Consider the following 20766-nt stretch of genomic DNA (forward strand, 5'->3'; position numbering starts at 1 on the left):
CTGCATCTGACTGGAACCCAGATGGGTCCTGGGATCCAGCAGAACTCTGACTGTTGACTTGTTTGTGCATTCCTGCCTCCACCTGATGTGCATCAGCAACTGGGTGGTGCTCACCAGATTGTGCCTCAGAAGCCTGTCCACTACTGTTGCCCACTGAAGTATGTGTTCTGCGCTGGTGGAGGGTGAAGTTGACAGTTGGGGCACAATAATGGTGACATCCCCCGAGCTCTCCTCTGAGATGTTCTCTTGGGAGGCAGGGGTTGGGGGATGGGCCCACACCGACAGTTGCATGCCCTGCAGGAGAATGAATATGTGGTCAGTTGGAGAGACGGGTCAGCCTGTATAGCATTAACAACTCATGTTTGACAGGTCACATCTCCGCGCCGTTTGTGACCTCCACGGTGATCACTGCTCGGTCCTCGGTCACCCCTGTGACCTCCAGGGCCCATTCCTCATAGGGGGTTAGGACTCTGATGTCCTGCACCCCGCCACCTAGCTGGGCCCTCTCCTGTCAGTGGGGACACAGAGGAGGCAATCGTTAGCTACACACGTGGTGCATCGCGGGAAGGGGGCGGCAGCGAGGTGAGTATTGGGGGTGAAAGAATACTTGTGGGGGGGGGGGCGTAATCAGGGATCCGGTGCAAACTCACCCAAGCGGCCTGGTGAACGTCAGTGACCTCTGGGTGCCTGCCCTCCTGGTCATTCTCCATGAGCTGACTGTCGCTGTCACTTCCTCCAAGGCAGCAATGGCTGCCCTGTGGCTGATCCTCCATGCCCCTTAGGGGAACAGGGCATCCCATCTGGCCTCTACTGTCCAGGTCAGCATCGCCGTCTCGAGTCGTCTCAGCGGCATGATTGTGAGCTGAGTGGGGTTGGCTGTGCAGGATCGGTTTAAGCGCTGCTCTCCCTTGTTAGCAGGGGGCTGGTGAACGCGGGCCCGGCAAATCAGCCCCTGGGACCATGATTTGTGGCGACAAGCCTGTGGGGCATCGTTAAGTGGACTAATTAACATTTTCCAGCGGTGACAGCGTCTTCGGACCTAGCGTTGGGAAGCTCGCGGCAGTTCCCAGTTGCTACCATACTTAGAAATCTTTTGGTTAAATTGCGCCCAATGTATATCAATTTCTAACATTCATCACAATGTGAGAGTGAGTGTGTGTTTGTGTAAGGGAGAGAGTAAGTGTGTGTGTTTGTATGGGAGAGAGTGAGTGTGTGTGTCTGTAAGGGAGTGAGTGTGTGTGTGTGTCTGCATGGGAGAGAGTGTGTGTATGCCTGTGTAGGAGAGAGTGAGTGTGTGTGTCTGTATGGGAGAGAATGAGTGTGTGAGTGTCTGTCAGGGAGAGAGTGAGTGTCTGTATGGGAGAGAATGAGTGTGTGTGTGTCTGTAAGGGAGAGAGTGAGTGTATGTATATCTGCATGGGAGAGAACGAGTGTGTGTATGTCTGTGTAGGAGAGAGTGAGTGTGTGTGTGTCTGTATGGGAGAGAGTGAGTATGTGTGTGTCTGCATGGGAGAGAGTGAGTGTGTGTATATCTGTGTAGGAGAGAGTGAGTGTGTGTGTCTGTATGGGAGAGAGTGAGTGTGTGTATGGGAGAAAGTGAGTGTGTGTATGGGAGAGCGTGAGTGTGTGTATGGGAGAGAGTAAGTGTCTGTGTGGGGAGAGTGAGTGTGTGTGGGAGAGAGTGAGTGTGTGTGGGAGAGAGTGAGTGTGTGTATGGGAGCAAGTGAGTGTGTATGTGTGTATGTATGGGAGAGAGTGAATGTGTGTTGTGTATGGGTGAGAGTGAATGTGTTTCATGCATGTGGGAAAGAGTGAGTGTGTTTGCGTGTGGGAGAGTGCGTGTGTGTATCTCTGTATGTGAAGAGAGTGATTGTGTGTATGTGGGAGAGAGTGAGTGTGCTTATGTGTGTATGTGAAGAGAGTAAGTGTGTGTGTGTGGGAAAGAGTGAGTGAGTGTGTGTGTGTAAGTGGGAGAGTTTGAGTGGGTGTGTGGCTGTATGGGAGAGAGTGTGTGTGTGTGTGTGCGTGTGGGGGGAAATGAGTGAGTGTTTCCGCCTTACTCCCAGTCTCAGTTTTCTCACTCATTCTCACCACTACACACCAACACATACACACACCTACTCACAGTGTGTGAGGGTGAGTGAGTGAGCACACTGAGACTGGGAGTGAGGTTGAACAAGCCTGCTGTAAACAGTTTTAAAAGTAATTTGATTTTCATGTCCTGGTTGGCTGTCTGTGAGAACTCTTTAATATGATTGGCTGCTTGGGCAGCTTGATGAGTGGTAATCTCCATTATTGCATGTTGAGAGAGTTAAATATCTCATCACGCTGTGCAACTTACTTCAAGGTCAGTGGCGATCATGGCTCACTGCACATTACAGCCTAATGTTCTTTATTTCCAACTTGCAGAGCCCACAACATTTCTGCCAAAGACTGGCTGCTATTTACACATCTGTTTCAGACATGGGCCCTGGATATCACATTTTCTGCTTTTGTCAACCTGCCTCACAATTCACCTTTGACAATGAATAAACCTGTGCCCCATCTGCCATCTTGAATGCTTTGTTGCCCATTTTGCATCTGAAGAGTGGGCACATGCCATCCAATTTCTAGACAAAATAATTTCAGAACTGATGCAGACAAAACAGATACCAAAGACATATTAAGATAAAGATATTCTTTCAGTACTGATGCCAGCCTATCACTAACACAAATTTATGGTAAGATTTACAGTGATATTTTCTTTCTTCACAAATGTACAATAAATATATTTACATAGTTGTTAAGCATTCTCGGGGCTGGTTTAGCATAGTAGGGGCTGGTTTAGCACACTGGGCTAAATAGCTGGCTTTTAAAGCAGACCAAGGCAGGCCAGCAGCACGGTTCAATTCCCGTACCAGCCTCCCCGAACAGCCGCTGGAATGTGGCGTCTCGGGGCTTTTCACAGTAACTTCATTTGAAGCCTACTTGTGACAATAAGCGATTTTCATTTCATTTCATATAGGGTGGATTTATATGTGAAACAGATAAGACTCGGTAAAAACTTACACAAATAATTTTTATTTTCTTCCTCTTAAGAAAAATATTTCTTGTATTTAAGACATGGCTCTATAAGAACTTCAACATTTTGTGGGGAGTTTCTGACAATGAAGCACATTTCTAATTATGTGCTTCATTTTAGATTTGCGACAAGCCCATGCTAATCATATTTCACGGTCAGCAATGTGAAGTGGTAGAGATCAGCTGGTAGCACAGACAAGGATTGAACTTTGGACCTTCCTGCTGTGAATAGCTCAGTTACACACTACTCATCAACTGAACCATGGACAAAGAATGTTCTTTCTTCCTTTTCATTTTCATTTCAGTCTATTTGTCACTTCAAAGTCTCAATCTTGGCAGCACTGGCATTCAATCTGGTGCGTCTCACTGCAGCATTAACACACAAAGGTAATAGGGATTTGTTTTGCCTTGAAACCCCTCCCCCTCCTACCCTTTCAAGCTCTGCCCCGTGTGAGCCTGATCGAGGCCCAAGAATTGGTTCTCAGGCCTCATCAGTGTGAGCTGCAAGGCCTGCCTCCATCTCCAAAGGCAACTTGCCTGAGGAAGGATATCAGAGTCAGGCCCTCTGACCCACTGACAACACCCCTCAAGTAAGTCCCTGTGGAGAGGGTGGGATGGTTTGGGTTATGGACGGTTGGAATGGGATGGGTTGCCTGGGGTGCCGAGGAGCACTCTGGCTCCTCCTCACTCCACAGGAAGGATTTATTTTACTCTTTTTGCTTCAGAAATTCCAATTTTCGTGATTTGGGATGCTTCACTACATTCAGGCACTACAAGTCATTGTTTTGCTGGTGACTGCAAAGGTTGTAAAGGGCTAACATCTGCTGCACTCATCACGGCTAATTTCATCAAGGGGTTCCACACCAGGCATTATGCCCTCAATTTAAATATTCTAGGGCCTATAATGCTTCTTTTAGTTGTCCACCCATCTTTCCTAAAGGTTGGGCCACATGAATTCAGCAGTGGAACTGACTGACCCTTACGCAACTTGTTTACAAGCTGCCCAAAGGCTATAGATATATTTTAAGACTGCTTTATACTTGGAAAAATGGATACAATACACAACAATTTCTAACCCTACCATTGTACAATTTCATGCGCAACTGCCTTCAGAATTAATTTAAATATGGCCTGGTTCTTGCATGCTGCTAAATGCTGCTAGTACAATGCACCATGATGTTAACTGTAGTGTACCAGTAATAAGATTTTAGTCCACATTTTCTTTTTTCCTTCATATTTTCTGCTAAATTTTCTCTTGTCCTCTACTGAAGGCACCACGCCATCTCTGGTATCTCACCGTAATAGCCATAGAACTGTAGAATCCATACAGTGCAGAAAGAAGCCATTCGGCCACTCGAGTCTGCACTGACCGTCCAAAAGAGCACCCTGCCTAGGTCAACCCCCGCATCCTATCCCCGTAATCCCGCGCATTGATCATTGCCAATCCACCTAACCTGCACATCTTTGGACTATGTGAGGAAAATGGAGCAGCCGGAGGAAACCCGCGCTGACGTGGGGAGAAAGGGCAAACTCCAGTCACCCAAGGCCGGAATTCAACCTGGGTCCTGGCACTATGAGGTAGCAGTGCTAACCACTGTGCCACCTATATCACCCAGATTGAGAGCACTGCCCAATCTTATCCTTCCTAACCCAGGGACACTGAGGACAAGTCTAACACTCTACAGTTGACCTAGCTCAGTCCAATTGACTCAGCAGAAGCTGTGGATTGTACCTAGTTACTGACTGGTTTGTGTGGATCACTACTCAGTGGATACATTTGCTGGGGGGAGGGGTGCCTCAAGAATGAACCATAATAATCTTGTGTGTGTGGCATATTATATTCCAACCTCCTTCCTAATTGTTTTCACTGTGAGGGGATGTAATAGTCAGTGTTTTGAAAACAAAATGACAACAAATGTAGATTGGTATATTGTGAATATAGGCAATCTGTGAATTAAAATGGAAATAAACATAAAATCTGGGCGAACAGCTGAATCTAGATAAATGCAGCCATGCAACCAATGGCTCAGAGAGGGTTAATAATGGATTTGAAAGTGTACAAACAGGCAAAGGAATTGTATTTGTTCCCTATTATCATTCCCAACCGGTTGGGTATCAGTTTTATCAGATGCATACTTGACATATTTTGGCAATGGTATAGGTCTGCAGAATATGATTATCTATGTAGAATCCCATCCCCCTCCCCTTTTCTTATAGTTCCCAGATAATTTATATCATGACGAGTTCCTTCACTGGAGTTCAAACACATACCCTTGGTGTGCTCATCAGCCTTCCTAGTGTGAACAGTTGTCCAAAGTGATCATACTGTGTCTATCTTTAGCACCATTTGCTTGTCCTGTCATAAAGTTCATTATTTGTTTTGGAAACAAATTATAAATGCAGCAAATTTTCTGGAATATATCTGGCAGGGAAAGCAGTAGCTATATAACACAGCAGGCAGCTGGCGTATACACTTTTCAATGCTGCTTGCCCATTAAAGGAAGAGTCCCATGTAAGGCATTTTTGAGGTTTTGCTTAGAATTGCATACATAAGAGATACCTAACCTTTAGTTAATTGTTTAGTTTGCATTCTGCATCTATTAGATTTCAACTGGGATCACACAGGCTATGAATGTGGGGATGCTTTTGCAAGTAACCTGATATTATTTAATCAATGACATTCAGTGCACACTTTTTTCTGAATGATTATCAAGCTTGTTAGTATGCATCTGTTATATTTATAAAAAAGAATTCCCCTTCCTCTGCTCTAATACTACCTCTGTAATCAAAGGGTTGTAATGTACTGTTATACATTACTGTCTTCTCACATCCATGTTGTCTTCCTTCATCGAGGATTATAGATAGTCAAGTTTGTTCCCTTGTATTATCTGGCGCAATTTGTGGTGCAGCCATATAGGACATTGTGTGGATCTTTCATGTCTTCTCCTGTGACGAACTGCATCCTGTGGCCCAAGTCAAAACACTCCCACCAGCCCTTTCCAAATACCAATAACATTAAGATGATATTTTAAAATTCAATTGCCAGTATTAATCTATCACCCTCCCACCACCATCGCTGATCCCTGCCCAGGGCTAATTATACTTTCACTATAAATACATATACTAATATATGAATGTGCCACCAGTTATATAGTAAATATATAACAGTTGGCTTCATGGTTTTGGTATCAGGTGTGAAGAATTATTCTGCTTATTTTAATGGAACTGGATAAAACCATTAGGATTAAATGTTCTTACAAAACATCAGCTCCCTAAGGTGAACAAAATAAGTTTGGCTCTTACCAACTTTCAGCGTGTGATTCCAAATATTTTTGAATACATCTTAGTACAGCTCAAATAAGATCATAAATGTTATCTTTAACATACACAGAATAAACAAAGGACACAATGGACCAGTGAGCTCAACTTATTATTCAAGATGACCATCGAGGTGCACTCGGTTTAATCACTCCTGGGTTTTAAGGAATTTTAATGTTTCATAACTGCCCTTTAAGGGGCGAATGTTCATACTTGCTATTTTCTGGAGTATACAGAAATCGTCAGACCTATTAAAAAATACTATGACGTGTATCTTTGCCTTTCTTTTTGAGGTAGATATACAAATTAAAATAAAGAATGACGATACTGAGAAATGGAATCAGCATGAAATTTGAATGTCACTGAACCGGCAATCCAGAAGCCCTGGCTAGTGACACGGGTTCAAATCCCTACAGCTGCTGAAATTGAAATTCAATTAATAAATCTGGAATTTAAAAGATGGTCTCAGTATCAGGGATCAAGAAACTCTTTTTAATTGTTGTAAAAACCCTTCTGGTTCAGAAATGCTGTTCAGAAGAAAGTTTGCTGTTCTTGTCTAACCCATAGCAATGCGGTTGACTCTAAACTTCCCTCTGAAATAGTGACAATGGTGAACACTGGCCTGTGGACCCTGGAAAGCCCTGCTTACTAACATCTGGGGGCTTGTGCCAAAACTGGAAGAGCTGTCCCACAGACTAATTAAGTCATACATAGTCATATGCAAGAGATCATACCTTACAGCTAATGGATTTTGGCCATATTTTTCCAGTGTTAGGCTCTGACTGAAACCTGGTGTAAAGCTGGCCAGCTGCACAGCCACGTTTTTAGTCCAGATTTTCACTCACCACCGTCAGCCTCAGGGCTCTCATCCCCCCCCCCCCCCACTTCCTCAGCACCGGGTCTCTCCCCCCCAACACAGGCATCAGCATCATGGACTCCCCAACAAACAGATTCTGCCCCCAATGGGGCTCCCCAGAGGGTCTGCCCTGGCAGTGCCCACTGGCACAGGTTAGCACTGCCCAGGCATGTCCCTTTTCCCGGGGGGGTACACTTACCTCTGTGCCCCTGAGGGAATCCCCTCGATCGATTCCCATTTTTACAAACCTGTTGCGAACGTTGCTGGCATGCCGTTTTGCTGGCGAGATTTGAATATTCAGTCAGGGGGATCATGTGGTGGGGAGGGCTCAGTAATGAGATTAAATTGCTTGAAAAAGCCCCTGTGTGGGTGCGAGCCTCATTATGTCACCGGCGAGGAGGTTGTGGGAAATCAGGAAATTAGATTGTGCCGGCAACAATCTCATTTCCCAATACTTGCAAGAATTTGCGCCCGCGCCGTCATTCTTGCTGACGACGGAAATCAACCCCAATGTCTCAGAGACCACTATCAGCATCCCTGAGTATGTTCTGTCCCACCGACAGGCCAGACCCTGCAGAGGTGGTGGTGGCAGCACAATGGTAGGCAGCAATGTGGGAGTTGCCCTGGGAGTCCTCAACATCAACCCTGGACTCCATGAAGTCTCATAGCATCAGGTCAAACATGAGCAAGGAAACCTCCTACCATTTACCCCCCCACTCACACACTGAAGCTGATGAATCAGTCCTCCTCTGGTTGAACATCACTTGGAAGAAACACTGAGGGTAGCAAGAGCTCACAAAGAGTGGCTCACTGTCACCACTACAGACTGAGTCTTCTTTTAGTAAAATTACCCACCCATCTACTTGTCGCAGATGCACCTGACTATTACAGTGTTGATAGGAGTTACCACTGCACAGTCCTCATGGAGACAAAGTCTTGTCTTCACATTGGAGATACTCTCCACCATGTAGCACCACCACCATGCTAAATGGGTAGATTTCAAACAGATCTAGCAACTCAAAACTGGGCATCACAAGGCACAATGGGTGATCAGCAGCAGCAGAATCGTATATAACCACAATTGTAACCTTATGGTGAGGCATAACCCCACTCTATTATTACCATCAAACCGGGAGGGTCAAGCCTGGTTCAAGAAGAGTACAGGAGGACATGCCAGGAGCAGCACCAGGTATACCTAAAAAAAAGAGGTGATAAGCTGGTGAATCTTCAACACAGGGCTGCTTGTGTGCCAAACTGCAGAAACAGCATGCGATCGACAGGGCTAAGTGATCTCACAAGCAAGAGATCAGATCCAATCTCTCCTCAGAGCCACATCCAGTTGTGAACGTTGGTGAAGAATTAAAGAGTAATTGGAAGAGAATATTGCACAAATATCTCCATCCTCAATTTCCCCATCAGTGCAAAAGATAAGGCTGAACCATTTGCAACCATCTTCAGCCAGAAGTGCCGAGTGGATGATCTATGTTGGCCTCCTCTGGAGGTATTCAGCATTGCAAATGCCAGTCTTCAGCCAATTCAATTCGCTCCACGTGATGTCAAGAAATGGTGGAAGGTACTGGATACTGCAAATTCTATGAGCGCCGGCAACAGTCTGACAATAGTACTATCCAGGAATGTGGAAAATTGCCCAGGTATATCCTGTCTCTAAAAACAGGACAAATCCAAGGTGGCCAATTACCTTTCCATTAGTCTACTCTTGATCATCAGCAAAGTGATTGAAAGTGACATCAACAGTGTTATCATGTGGCACTTACTCAACAATAACATAAGAACTAGGAGCAGGAGTAGGCCATCTGGCCCCTCGAGCCTGCTCCACCATTCAATGAGATCATGGCTGATCTTTTTTGGACTCAGCTCCACTTTCCAGCCCGAACACCATAACCCTTAATCCCTTTGTTCTTCAAAAAACTATCTATCTTTATCTTAAAAACATTTAATGAAGGAGCCTCAACTGCTTCACTGGGCAGAAATTCCATAGATTCACAACCCTTTGGGTGAAGAAGTTCCCCCTAAGCTCAGTCCTAAATCTACTTCCCCTTATTTTGAGGCTATGCCCCCTAGTTCAGCTTTAACCCGCCAGTGGAAACGACCGGCCCGCATCTATCCTATTTATTCCCTTCATAATTTTATACGTTTCTATAAGATCCCCCCTCATCCTTCTAAATTCCAACAAGTACAGTCCCAGTCTACTCAACCTCTCCTCGTAATCCTACCCCTTCAGCTCTGGGATTAACCTAGTGAATCTCCTCTGCACACCCTCCAGCGCCAGTACGTCCTTTCTCAAGTAAGGAGACCAAAACTGAACACAATACTCCAGGTGTGGCCTCACTAACACCGTATACAATTGCAGCATAACCTCCCTAGTCTTAAACTCCATCCCTCTAGCAATGAAGGACAAAACTCCATTTGCCTTCTTAATCACCTGTTGCACCTGTAAACCAACGTTTTGCGACTCATGCACTAGGACACCCAGGTCTCTCTGCACAGCAGCATGTTTTAATACTTTATCATTTAAATAATAATCCCTTTTGCTGTTATTCCTACCAAAATGGATAACCTCACATTTGTCAACATTGTATTCCATCTGCCAAACCCTAGCCTATTCACTTAACCTATCCAAATCCCTCTGCAGACTTCCGGTATCCTCTGCACTTTTTGCTTTACCACTCATCTTAGTGTCTTCTGCAAACTTGGACAAATTGCACTTGGTCCCCAACTCCAAATCATCTATGTAAATTGTGAACAATTGTGGGCCCAACACTGAACCCTGAGGGACACCACTAGCTACTGATTGCCAACCAGAGAAATACCCATTAATCCCCACTCTTTGCTTTCTATTAATGAACCAATCCTCTATCCATGCTAATACTTTCCCCTTAATGCCATGCATCTTTATCTTATGCAGCAGTCTTTTGTGTGGCACCTTGTCAAAAGCTTTTTGGAAATCCAGATATACCACATCCATTGGCTCGCTGTTATCGACCGCACTGGTAATCCCCTCAAAAAATTCCACTAAATTAGTTAGGCACGACCTGCCCTTTATGAACCCATGCTGCGTCTGCCCAATGGGACAATTTTCATTCAGATGCCTCGCTATTTCTTCCTTGATGATAGATTCCAGCATCTTCCCTACTATAACCTGCTCACTGATGCTCAGGGCTACTCAGCTCCTGGCCTCATTATTGTCTTGGTACAAATATGGACAAAAAAGCTGAACTCAAGAGCTGAGGTGAGAGTGACTGCCCTTGTTATCAAGGCATAATTTGACTGAGTGTAGCAACAAGAAATCCTAGCAAAACTGGAGTCAAGGGGAATCAGGGGAAACTCTCCACAGGTTGGAGTCATACCTAGTACAAATGAAAATGGTTGTTTTTGTTGGCGATCAATCATACCAGTCCCAGAACATTGCTGTGGCAGTTGCTCAGAGTATTGTCCTAGGCCCAACCATCCAGCTGATTCATCAATGACTTCCCTCCATCATCAGGTCAGAAGAGAGAATGTTCATTGATGATTGCATAATGCTCTGATACTGAAACAGACCGTGCCCATATGCAGCAAGTCTTGGGCACCATTGAGGATTGGGTTGATAACTTAAAGGTAACATCCAAACCGCACAAGTGCCAGGCAATGCCAATCTCCAACTATCTCCCATTGGCATTCAGCGCCATTATCAGCATCCTGGGGATTACCATTGACCAGAAACTGAACTGGACCAGCCATATATAAATACTCTTGGGGGAATTTTCCGCATCCCAGCGACGTGTTTCTTGGCGTCGGGAGGTGGCCCATCCCAGCGACGTGTTTCTTGGCGTCGGGGGGTGGCCCACCATTGGCCGACAGCGGGACTGGAAGACCCCAATGGCGAGAATGACTGGGAATCCCCCCCCAGAGGCTACAAGAGCAGGTCAGAGGCTGGGAATTCTGTGCCAAGCAACTCACCTCCTGACTACCCAAAGCCTAACCACAAGACACAAGTCTGGAATGTAATGGAATACTCTCAATTTACTTAGTTGAGTTCAGCCCCCAAACACTCAAGAGACTTGACACCATTCAGGACATTTGTTCCCTCTACAACCAATGCACAGTGCCAGCATTGTGCACGATATACAAGATGCACTTCAGGAACTCACAGCACCTTCTAATCCTGTGATCACTGCCGAGAAGAACAAGGGCAGGAGACAAACAGGAACACCACCACCTGTAAGTCCCTCTCTAAGTCACTCACCATCCTGACTTGGAACTATATCACCGTTACTTCATTATCGCTGGGTTAAAATCCTGGAACGCTAGTCTGAACAGCACAATGGTTATACCTACATCACATGGACTGCAGCGGTTCACGAAGGCAGCTCACCACCACCTTCTCAACGGCAATTAGGGATGTGCTGGGGGGGGGGGGGGGGGGGTGGAGTTGGGGGGGGGGTGCATTTGATCATAGAGAAAAGTCTTTGCCTCCACTCGATCAAATCCGGATGGGAAGGTTCGCGATCCCATCCCATTCTTCCTTATCTGTGAACGGGGTATCTCAGGCGCTTTACCGGCCACAGCCACCTCTCTTGGTGTTGCTGCCGACAAGGGAGAGTTAGACCATAAGACATAGGAGCAGAATTAGGCCACTCGGCCCATCGAGTCTGCTCCGCCATTCAATCGTGGCTGATATTTTCTCATCCCCATTCTCCTGCCTTCTCTCCATAACCCCTGATCCCCTTATTAATCAAGAACCTATCTATCTCTATCTTAAAGACACAGTGAATTGGCCTCCACAGCCTTCTGCGGCAAAGAGTTCCACAGATTCACCACCCTCTGGCTGAAGAAATTCCTCCTCATCTCTGTTTTAAATGTTCGTCCCTTTAATCTGAGATGGTGTCCTCTGGATCTAGTTTTTCCTACAAGTTGACACATCCTCTCCACGTCCACTCTATCCAGGCCTCGCAGTATCTTGTACGTTTCAATAAGATCCCCTCTCATTCTTCTAAACTCCAACGAGTACAGACCCAGAGTCCTCAAACGTTCCTCATACGACAAGTTTGTCATTCCAGGGATCATTCTTGTGAACCTCCTCTGGACCCTTTCTAAGGCCAGCAACATCCTTCCTTAGATATGGGGCCCAAAACTGCTCACAATATTCCAAATGGGGTCTGACCAGAGCCTTATACAGCCTCAGAAGTACATCCCTGGTCTTGTATTCTAGCCCTCTGGACATGAATGCTAACATTGCATTTGCCTTCTTAACTGTCGACTGAACCTGCACATTAACCTTAAGAGAATCGTGAACAAGGACTCCCAAGTCCCTTTGGTGCTTCTGCTTTCCGAAGCATTTCCCTATTTAGAAAATAGTCTATGCCTAGATTCCTCCTTCCAAAGTGCATAACCTCACACTTTTCCACATTGTATTTCATTTGCCACTTCATTGCCCACTCTCCTAGCTTGTTCAAGTCCTTCTGCAGCCCCCTTGCTTCCTCAATACTACCTGTCCCTCTACAGATCTTTGTATCATCTGCAAACTTAGCAACAGTGCCTACTTCCAAGTGCTTCGCGATCTCATCTTTAATAAAAGACTCTAAAATCTTACCAATGATCGAACTCAGGCTAACCGGCCTATAATTTCGCGTCTTCTGCCTCCCTCCCTTCTTAAACAGTGGTGTTACATTAGCCACCTTCCAGTCCTCTGGGACCCTTCCTGCCTCCAGTGATTCCTGAAAGATCATCACTAATGCCTCCACAATTTCCTCAGCTATCTCTTTTAGAACCTTGGGGTGTAGTCCATCCGGTCCAGGTGACCTATCCACCTTCAGACCTTTCAGTTTCCCCAGAACCTTCTCCTTAGTAATGGTCACTGCACTCACCTCTGCCCCCTGGTTCTCCTGGAGCTCGGGCATCCCACTAGTGTCTTCCACCGTGAAGACTGATGCAAAGTAACTATTCAGTACGTCTGCCATTTCTTTGTTTCCTATTATTAATTCTCCAGCCACATTTTCTAGTGGTCCAATGCCTATTTTTGCCTCTCTCTTACCTTTTATATATTGAAAAAATCTCTTCCTATCTTCCTTTATATTACTAGCTAGCTTGCACTCGCACTTCATCTTCTCACCCCCTTATTGCTTTTTTAATTGCCGTCTGCTCTCTTTTAAAGGCTTCCCAATCCTCTGGTTTCCCACTCATCCTCGCCACTTTGTATGCTTTTTCTTTAGCCTTTATGCTGTCCTTGACATCCTTCGTCATCCATGGATGCCTTGTCCTCCCCTTAGCATGTTTTCTCCTCCTTGGGATGAATTTCTGTTGTGAATCCCTAATAACCCCTCAAAACCCCTGCCATTGCTGTTCAACTGTCTTCCCTGCTAGGCTCCTTCTCCAATCAACTCTGGCCAGCTCCTCCCTCATGTCTTTGTAGTTACCCTTATTTAATTATAATACCGTTACATTTGATTGCAGCCTCTCCCTCTCAAACTGCAGGGTACATTCTATCATATTGGGGTCACTGCTCCCTAAGGGTTCCTACACCTTAAGCTTCCTAATCAAGTCTGCCTCAATACACATCACCAAATCCAGAAATACCTGTTCCCTAGTAGGCTCGGTCGTCACAAGTTGCTCCAAAAAACATCTCTTAGACATTCCACAAATTCCATATCTTGGGATCCACTAGCAACCTGATTTTGCCAGTCTACCTGCATATTGAAGTCCCCCATGATTATTGTAATATTTCCTTTTTTACATGCTTTTTCTATCTCCTGATTTATTTTCTGCCCCACATCTGACTACTGCTAACTCCCATCAGGGTCTTTTTACCTTTGCGATTCCTCAACTCCACCCACAGAGATTCTGTGCCTTCTGATCCTATATCACTCCTTGCTATCGATTTAACTTCATTCCTTACTAACAATGCAACCCCGCCCCCTTTGCCCATCTGCCTGTCCTTTCGATAGGACACATATCCTTGGATATTTAGATCCCAGCCCTGATCCCCTTGCAGCCACGTCCCTGTGATGTCCACAACATCGTACCGGCCAATTTCAATGTTCGCAACAAGCTCATTTACCTTGGTCCGTATACTGCACACATTTAGAAACAACACCCTCAATCCTGCATTGGCCACCTCCCTTTTCACACTCCCCTCAGTCATTGTACCCTTTACTGTGGCCCTTTTTGATTTTTGACTATGGCTTCTTTGCCTTACACTTTCCCCCTTACTGCTTTTTGTGTCTTGCCCCTTTTTACTTCCCTCCGACTTCCTACATTGGATCCCATCGCCCTGCCACATTAGTTTAAATCCTCCCAACAGCTCTTGCAAACATCGGTTCCAGTCCTGCCCAGGTGCAGACCGTCCGGTTTGTACTGGTCCCACCTCCCCCAGAACCGGTTCCAATGCCCCAGGAATTTGAATCCCTCCCTCTTGTATCATCTCTCGAGCCACGCATTCATCCTATCTATCCTGACATTCCTACTCTGACTAGCTCATGGCACTGGTAGCAATCATGAGATTACTACCTTTGAGGTCCTACTTTTTAGTTTAACTCCTATCTCCCTGAATTCAGCATGTAGGACCTCATCCCATTTTTTACCTATATCGTTGGTGCCTATGTGCACCACGACAGCTGGCTGTTCACCCCCCCTCTCCCCCCAGAATGTCCTGGAGCCGCTTCGAGGCATCTTTGACCCTTGCACCAGGGAGGCAACATACCATCCTGGAGTCTCAATTGCGTCCGCAGAACTGCCTGTCTATTCCCCTATCACAATGGCCCTGCCATTCTTCTTCCTGCCCTCCTGCGCAGCAGAGCCAGCCACGGTGCCATGAACCTGGCTGCTGCTGCTTTCCCCTGGTGAGTCATCTCCCTCAACAGTATCCAAAGCGGTATATCTGTTTTCCAGGGAGATGACCGCAGGGGCCACCTGCACTGCCTTCCTACACTTGCTCTGTCTTTTGGTCACCCATTTTCTATCTCCCTCAGTAACCTTCACCTGCGGTGTGACCAACTCGCTCGCTAAACGTGCTATCCACGGCGTCCTCAGCATCGCGGATGCTCCAAAGTGAGTCCATCCACAGCTCCAGAGCCATCAAGCGGTCTAACAGGAGCTGCAACTGGACACACTTCTTGCACGTGAAGGAGCCAGGGACAGTGGACATGTCCCTGAGCTCCCACATCACACACGAGGAGCATGACACAGGTCTGGGATCTCCTGCCATGTCTTAAACCTTAGGTTAACTTATACAACTACAATTCCAAAAAACGAAAGAAAAAATAAATAAATATACAAATGAAAAGCAAAACTACTTACCAATCACGTACCAGGGATAAAAAGCACCTCCTCCCCACCCAGCTTCGAATTCCCACCTCACTTCAAATTCCCAAACTCACTCTTCGCTGTACCCCACTCTGGCTGTCTTCTCTGGCTCACTGGGAGAACTCCTGCCTGCCTTTGCTTGGTCATCAGCTCTCAGCAGGTGAGATTTCTGCCCAGGGGTCCTGAATCCCAGGAAAGGCTTAAGTGCTTGATGGGTACTTAATTCCGTTGGGCTTCACCAATGGAGGCAACATGAAACTCCCATTGATTCTCCAAGGCAAGTGAGACACCTGTCACCAAGATTAACTTTTGCCCATATTTCCACATTGCAACAGTGACAGAATTAACCATTCACCAAATACAGAGGTCTCTTGTAAGACTGACAATGGGTTTCATGTATGTTTGTTGGGAGGCAGATGGAATCACTGGAATTGCTGAGAAACCTGTTGAAGCGGATTACTGAAGTTGCCCACATTTATATTCAAATGGACCAAGTGACTCTTTACACCATTTTGGGCAATTTGCCTTTAACTGACCATAGGAAATCTCTCGACTTGATAAGAATGAATTCTTCTCCACATTTCTGAGTATTAAATAAAATGACTTAGCGACTAACACCAACAGGCAAGGTTTTTATCTCTTGCAAGGGCTGGGAGCAGAGGTTGGTGGTGGGTGCTGTTTCAGCAAGGGTTTTTTAGATGGAGTTTCTTTAGGATTTGCTGTTTCCTGAAAAAACTGCTTTAGTCTGTAATTCGTAAAAAGCATTATAGATCTATGTGCAGTATTTTATATGAGGTTGTACTTCTGCTTCCATCCAGATCTCAGTTACTTAGTCATGTGACATTGCAGCATAGTTGTATCAGGTGATCCTGATGTTAACCCTTTGTTCTACAGATGCTAAAAATAGCACTGCTGGCTGGCATGCCAGATCCCTGGCTCCATCCTGCACCCAGACCATTTTCCCACAGGCAGGATGGGGACTGGACTGCAGGGGTACTCACCTGCAAACTGTGGGTAGCCAATTGAAGTAATTAAAGGCCTATTGAAGGAGGAAACTGGGATTTTCCAGTCAGCCTCCAGCACCCGACAGGCGAGGGGGAACATTTGTCTGTCTGACCAATGATTTCCCAGTGGTGTGAACTGATGGAGGGGCATCACGTGGTGGCAGTAGTCCAGAAGCCCTCCCTGCCTGTCTGGGATCAGCAGGCCGCTCTATAAAGGGGCAACCCAACAGAGTAACGGCCTGGCTGCAGTGGTCTTTTTTTATGACCCAAAATTCTGAACAAAATGGAGAGAGGGTGCCTCCACCTCCATCTTGGGGCAACCTCTCTGTCACTTAACTGCTGTGACATCCTACTTTCAAGCTAGAAGACCTCCTATTGGCTCTCCAGCTTAGGCAGCACAACCACCGTCCCTGGTTGGATGGCCTGCCTGCCCTCTGGCCACCAATTTGGGGAGAATCACAATGAGTGACTGTTTCCCAAACAGTGCAGGCTTCTGACACTCATTTGAACCTGGCAGTGGGGTTCAGAAGCCCATCGGGAAATCCTGCCCATAATCTCTCACAGCAAGAATTTGAAGACTATGGGCGAAATTCTCCATTATCGGCGGAAACTCCGCCGATCGGCGCAAAAAACGGCGCAAATCCCACTTGCGTCACGTCATAAAAATGGGCCGATAGTCTGCGGCCCGAAATGGGCTAGCAGCGACGTAACGGGATCCGCGCTTGCGCAGTGGTTCACGCCGTGCAGCGTCATACGCGCTGCACGGCGTGACGGCTCATAAGGCCGCGCAGCTCCCCCTGACTCGACCGGAACACCCGACCGCAACACCCAACTTGATGGCTGGCCGTCGCTCAGCCCCGAGGTTCGAGTCACGCGATGTGGAGGCGCTCCTGGACGCGGTGGAGCAGAGGAGGGACGCCCTGTATCCCGGGCACGGCCGCAGAGTTGCCCCACGCCACAGCCGGCATCTGTGGAGGGAGGTGGCAGAGGCCGTCACCGCTGTGGCCCTAACACCACAGACAGGCACCCAGTGCCACAAGAAGGTGAACGACCTCGTCAGAGCAGGCAGGGTGAGCCTCCCCCATATCCCCCCCTCCCCATATCCCCCCTCCCCCATATCCCCCCTCCCCCATATCCCCCCTCCCCCATATCCCCCCCATATCCCCCCTCCCCCATATCCCCCCCATATCCCCCCTCCCCCATATCCCCCCTCCCCCATATCCCCCATATCCCCCCCTCCCCCATATCCCCCCGTCACCCATATCCCCCCTCCCCATATCCCCCCTCCCTCATATCCCCCCCTCCCCCATATCCCCCCTCCCCATATCCCCCCTCCCCCATATCCCCCCTCCCCATATCCCCCCTCCCCAAATCCCCCCTCCCCCATATCCCCCATATCCCCCTCCCCCATATCCCCCTCCCCCATATCTCCCCTCCCCCATATCCCCCCTGCCCCATATCCCCCCTCCCCCATATCCCCCCTCCCCATATCCCCCCTCCCCATATCCCCCCTCTCCCATATCCCCCATATCCCCCTCCCCCATATCCCCCCTCCCCCATATCCCCCATATCCCCAAGTGAATCCAGCCCTAACCTTAACCTCTGCAATGCACGCGCAACCGATGGCGTGCATTCATATACCTGCCTAACACTGTTGCCTTTTACCCCTGCCACCCCCCCCCCACAGGAGAAGCGCGCACACAACAATAGGGAGCATGTGAGGACTGGAGGAGGGCCCGCTGATGAGAGGCCACTGACCGTACACGAGGAAAGGGCCCTGGAACTGGCTGGCGGACCTGAGGACCGGGAGGTTGCTGATGCAGAGGTCGGGGCCCCACGAGCAAGTGAGCCACCAACAGCCCGTCCCCATATCCCCCCTCCCCTATATCCCCCTCCCCCGTATCACCTGATCACTGCCTGATGTCTAACCATGCATGCTTCATTGTGTATCGCAGGACCAAACGTCCAGGCACCCATCCCCGCAGATGCAGACCGCCCGCAGGATGCCCCTCGGAGACCACAGGAGACGGAGAGACCCGCACCCTCCAGCATGCGACGCCCGCAGGATGCCCCTCGGAGACCACGGGAGACGGAGAGACCCGCACCCTCCAGCATGCGACGCCCGCAGGATGCCCCTCGGAGACCACAGGAGACGGAGAGACCCGCACCCTCCAGCATGCGACGCCCGCAGGATGCCCCTCGGAGACCACGGGAGACTGAGAGACCCGGACCCTCCAGCATGCGACGCCCGCAGGTTGCCCCTCGGAGACCACGGGAGACGGAGAGACCCGGACCCTCCAGCATGCGACGCCCGCAGGATGCCCCTCGCACACCACGGGAGACGGAGAGACCTGGAGCAACAGGGAGACGACACCCCCGTCACGTGCGGGAGCGACCACCCAGCGATGAGGGGGGCAGCCACAGGCCCCCGTCACATCCGAGCCAGGGCACCACTACCCAGGACACCACTATCCAGGACACCCCTACCCGGGACACCACTACCCAGGACACCCCTACCCGGGACAGCACTACCCGGGACAGCACTACCCGGGACAGCACTACCCGGGACACCCCTACCCGGGAAGACGAAATACCGGACAGTGACTCAGAGTGGATGGGTGGAGACGAACCCCCACCCCAAAGTGCCATGGACTCAGAGTGGGACGAAGAGCACGACACAACGCCACTGCTGTCACCAACACCCTCCACCATCGCAGAAACACTCACCACGGTTGGGCACTTTAGTGATGAGGCGTCTGGTACACTCACTGGTGCGCACAACACAGCCGTCCCGGTACAGCAGGTGGAGGTAGGAGCAGCAGAGGGACTGGGCGGTCGGAGGGCAGCCCAGGCCAAGCGAACATCTGCCGCCCAGATGGATCCCGGGTTCCTGCAGTTACCACACCCACACATAGATCCGATGCAACCACCGACACGGAGACGAGCGAATAGGGTGACGGGTGGCTTGCGGCGGCTGCGGTCGCAGGTGGAGGAGTCCACCCGTGTCCAGGAGCTGGGAGTGGTGCTGGTCATGCGTGCCACGCAGGCTGACACCGCACGGGTGGCGTCCGCGGTGGAGGCAATGGGTGCGACGGTGTCAGACATGGGGAACGGTTTGCAAGGCCTGGGGCCTTCCGTGCAGGCGGCGTCTGTGGCCCAGGAAATGGCTGCCCTCTCACAGGAGGCCATGAGCCAGTGCCAGCGCCAGATGGCAGAGGCGATCAACGCCATAGCCCAGTCTCAGCAGGCCATGGCCCAGTCTCAGCAGGCCATGGCCCAGTCTCAGCAGGCCATAGCCCAGTCTCTGCAGGCCATGGCCCAGTCTCTGCAGGCCATGGCCCAGTCTCAGCAGGCCATCGCTGAGGGCATCGGCGCCAGTGGCCATGTGCGAGCTGGCGTCGCATTGTCGCAGACAGGGTTCGACAACCCCCTGGGCTCCATGGCTGCAAACCTGCAGACCCCTGTCGATACCAGCACGGGCCTCCAGGACTGGCAGCGGCAGATGTCGGGGGCGCGTCGGATGGCCAGTCCGTTCGCATCCCCCACCCATGTAGAGGCCTGGGGGCCATCGGGCACCCCGAGGGAGGAGGAGGTGGTGTGGTCCGTCCCGGCTCCCTCTGTAGGGGAGGTCCCGGTACACCCGACACCTCGGACTCCCCCCCTTCCGTCCCAGGTGCATCGGGTGGGCAACGGGCAGGACAGGCTGGCAGCTCGCCATCCCAGTCGCCCGGGCCGCAGCCTGGCCCATCTAGGCCAGGACGCCCCAGGAAACGGCCGCCAAAGGGATCCGGTGTCAGAGGGCAGGAATCACAGGAGTCCACCTCCAGTTCTGCTGTACCGTCTGGGGAACCACGTAGACGTAGTCAAAGGGCCCGTAAGGCCAAACAATTAGACACTGAGTAAGTTGGCACGGGTGCAGGGCACAGATGAGTTTTAGGGGCTAGGGCACGTGCATGAACTCCTTTGGTTATTAAAGTCAATGTTACACCTACCGAAGCTGCCTTTGTGCTCTGTCCAAAGTGTGCGGGCGTGTCATGTACGTTGAGCGCAAGTGTGTGTGTGACGGGTGGTCTTACCTCAGCCCCAGGTGAGTCTGCCCCCTTCCCCCTGGGCCGCCATCAACATCCCCCGGGCAGAGGACGGGACCGTGCGCTGCAGTGTCACAGCCGCATGCAGGGATGGTCCGGGTGGATGGTGGTACAGTGGCCATGGGTCAGACATAGTCCA

This window comes from Scyliorhinus torazame, chromosome 1 (genome assembly GCF_047496885.1).
Source record: "Scyliorhinus torazame isolate Kashiwa2021f chromosome 1, sScyTor2.1, whole genome shotgun sequence".
Lineage (NCBI taxonomy): Eukaryota > Metazoa > Chordata > Chondrichthyes > Carcharhiniformes > Scyliorhinidae > Scyliorhinus > Scyliorhinus torazame.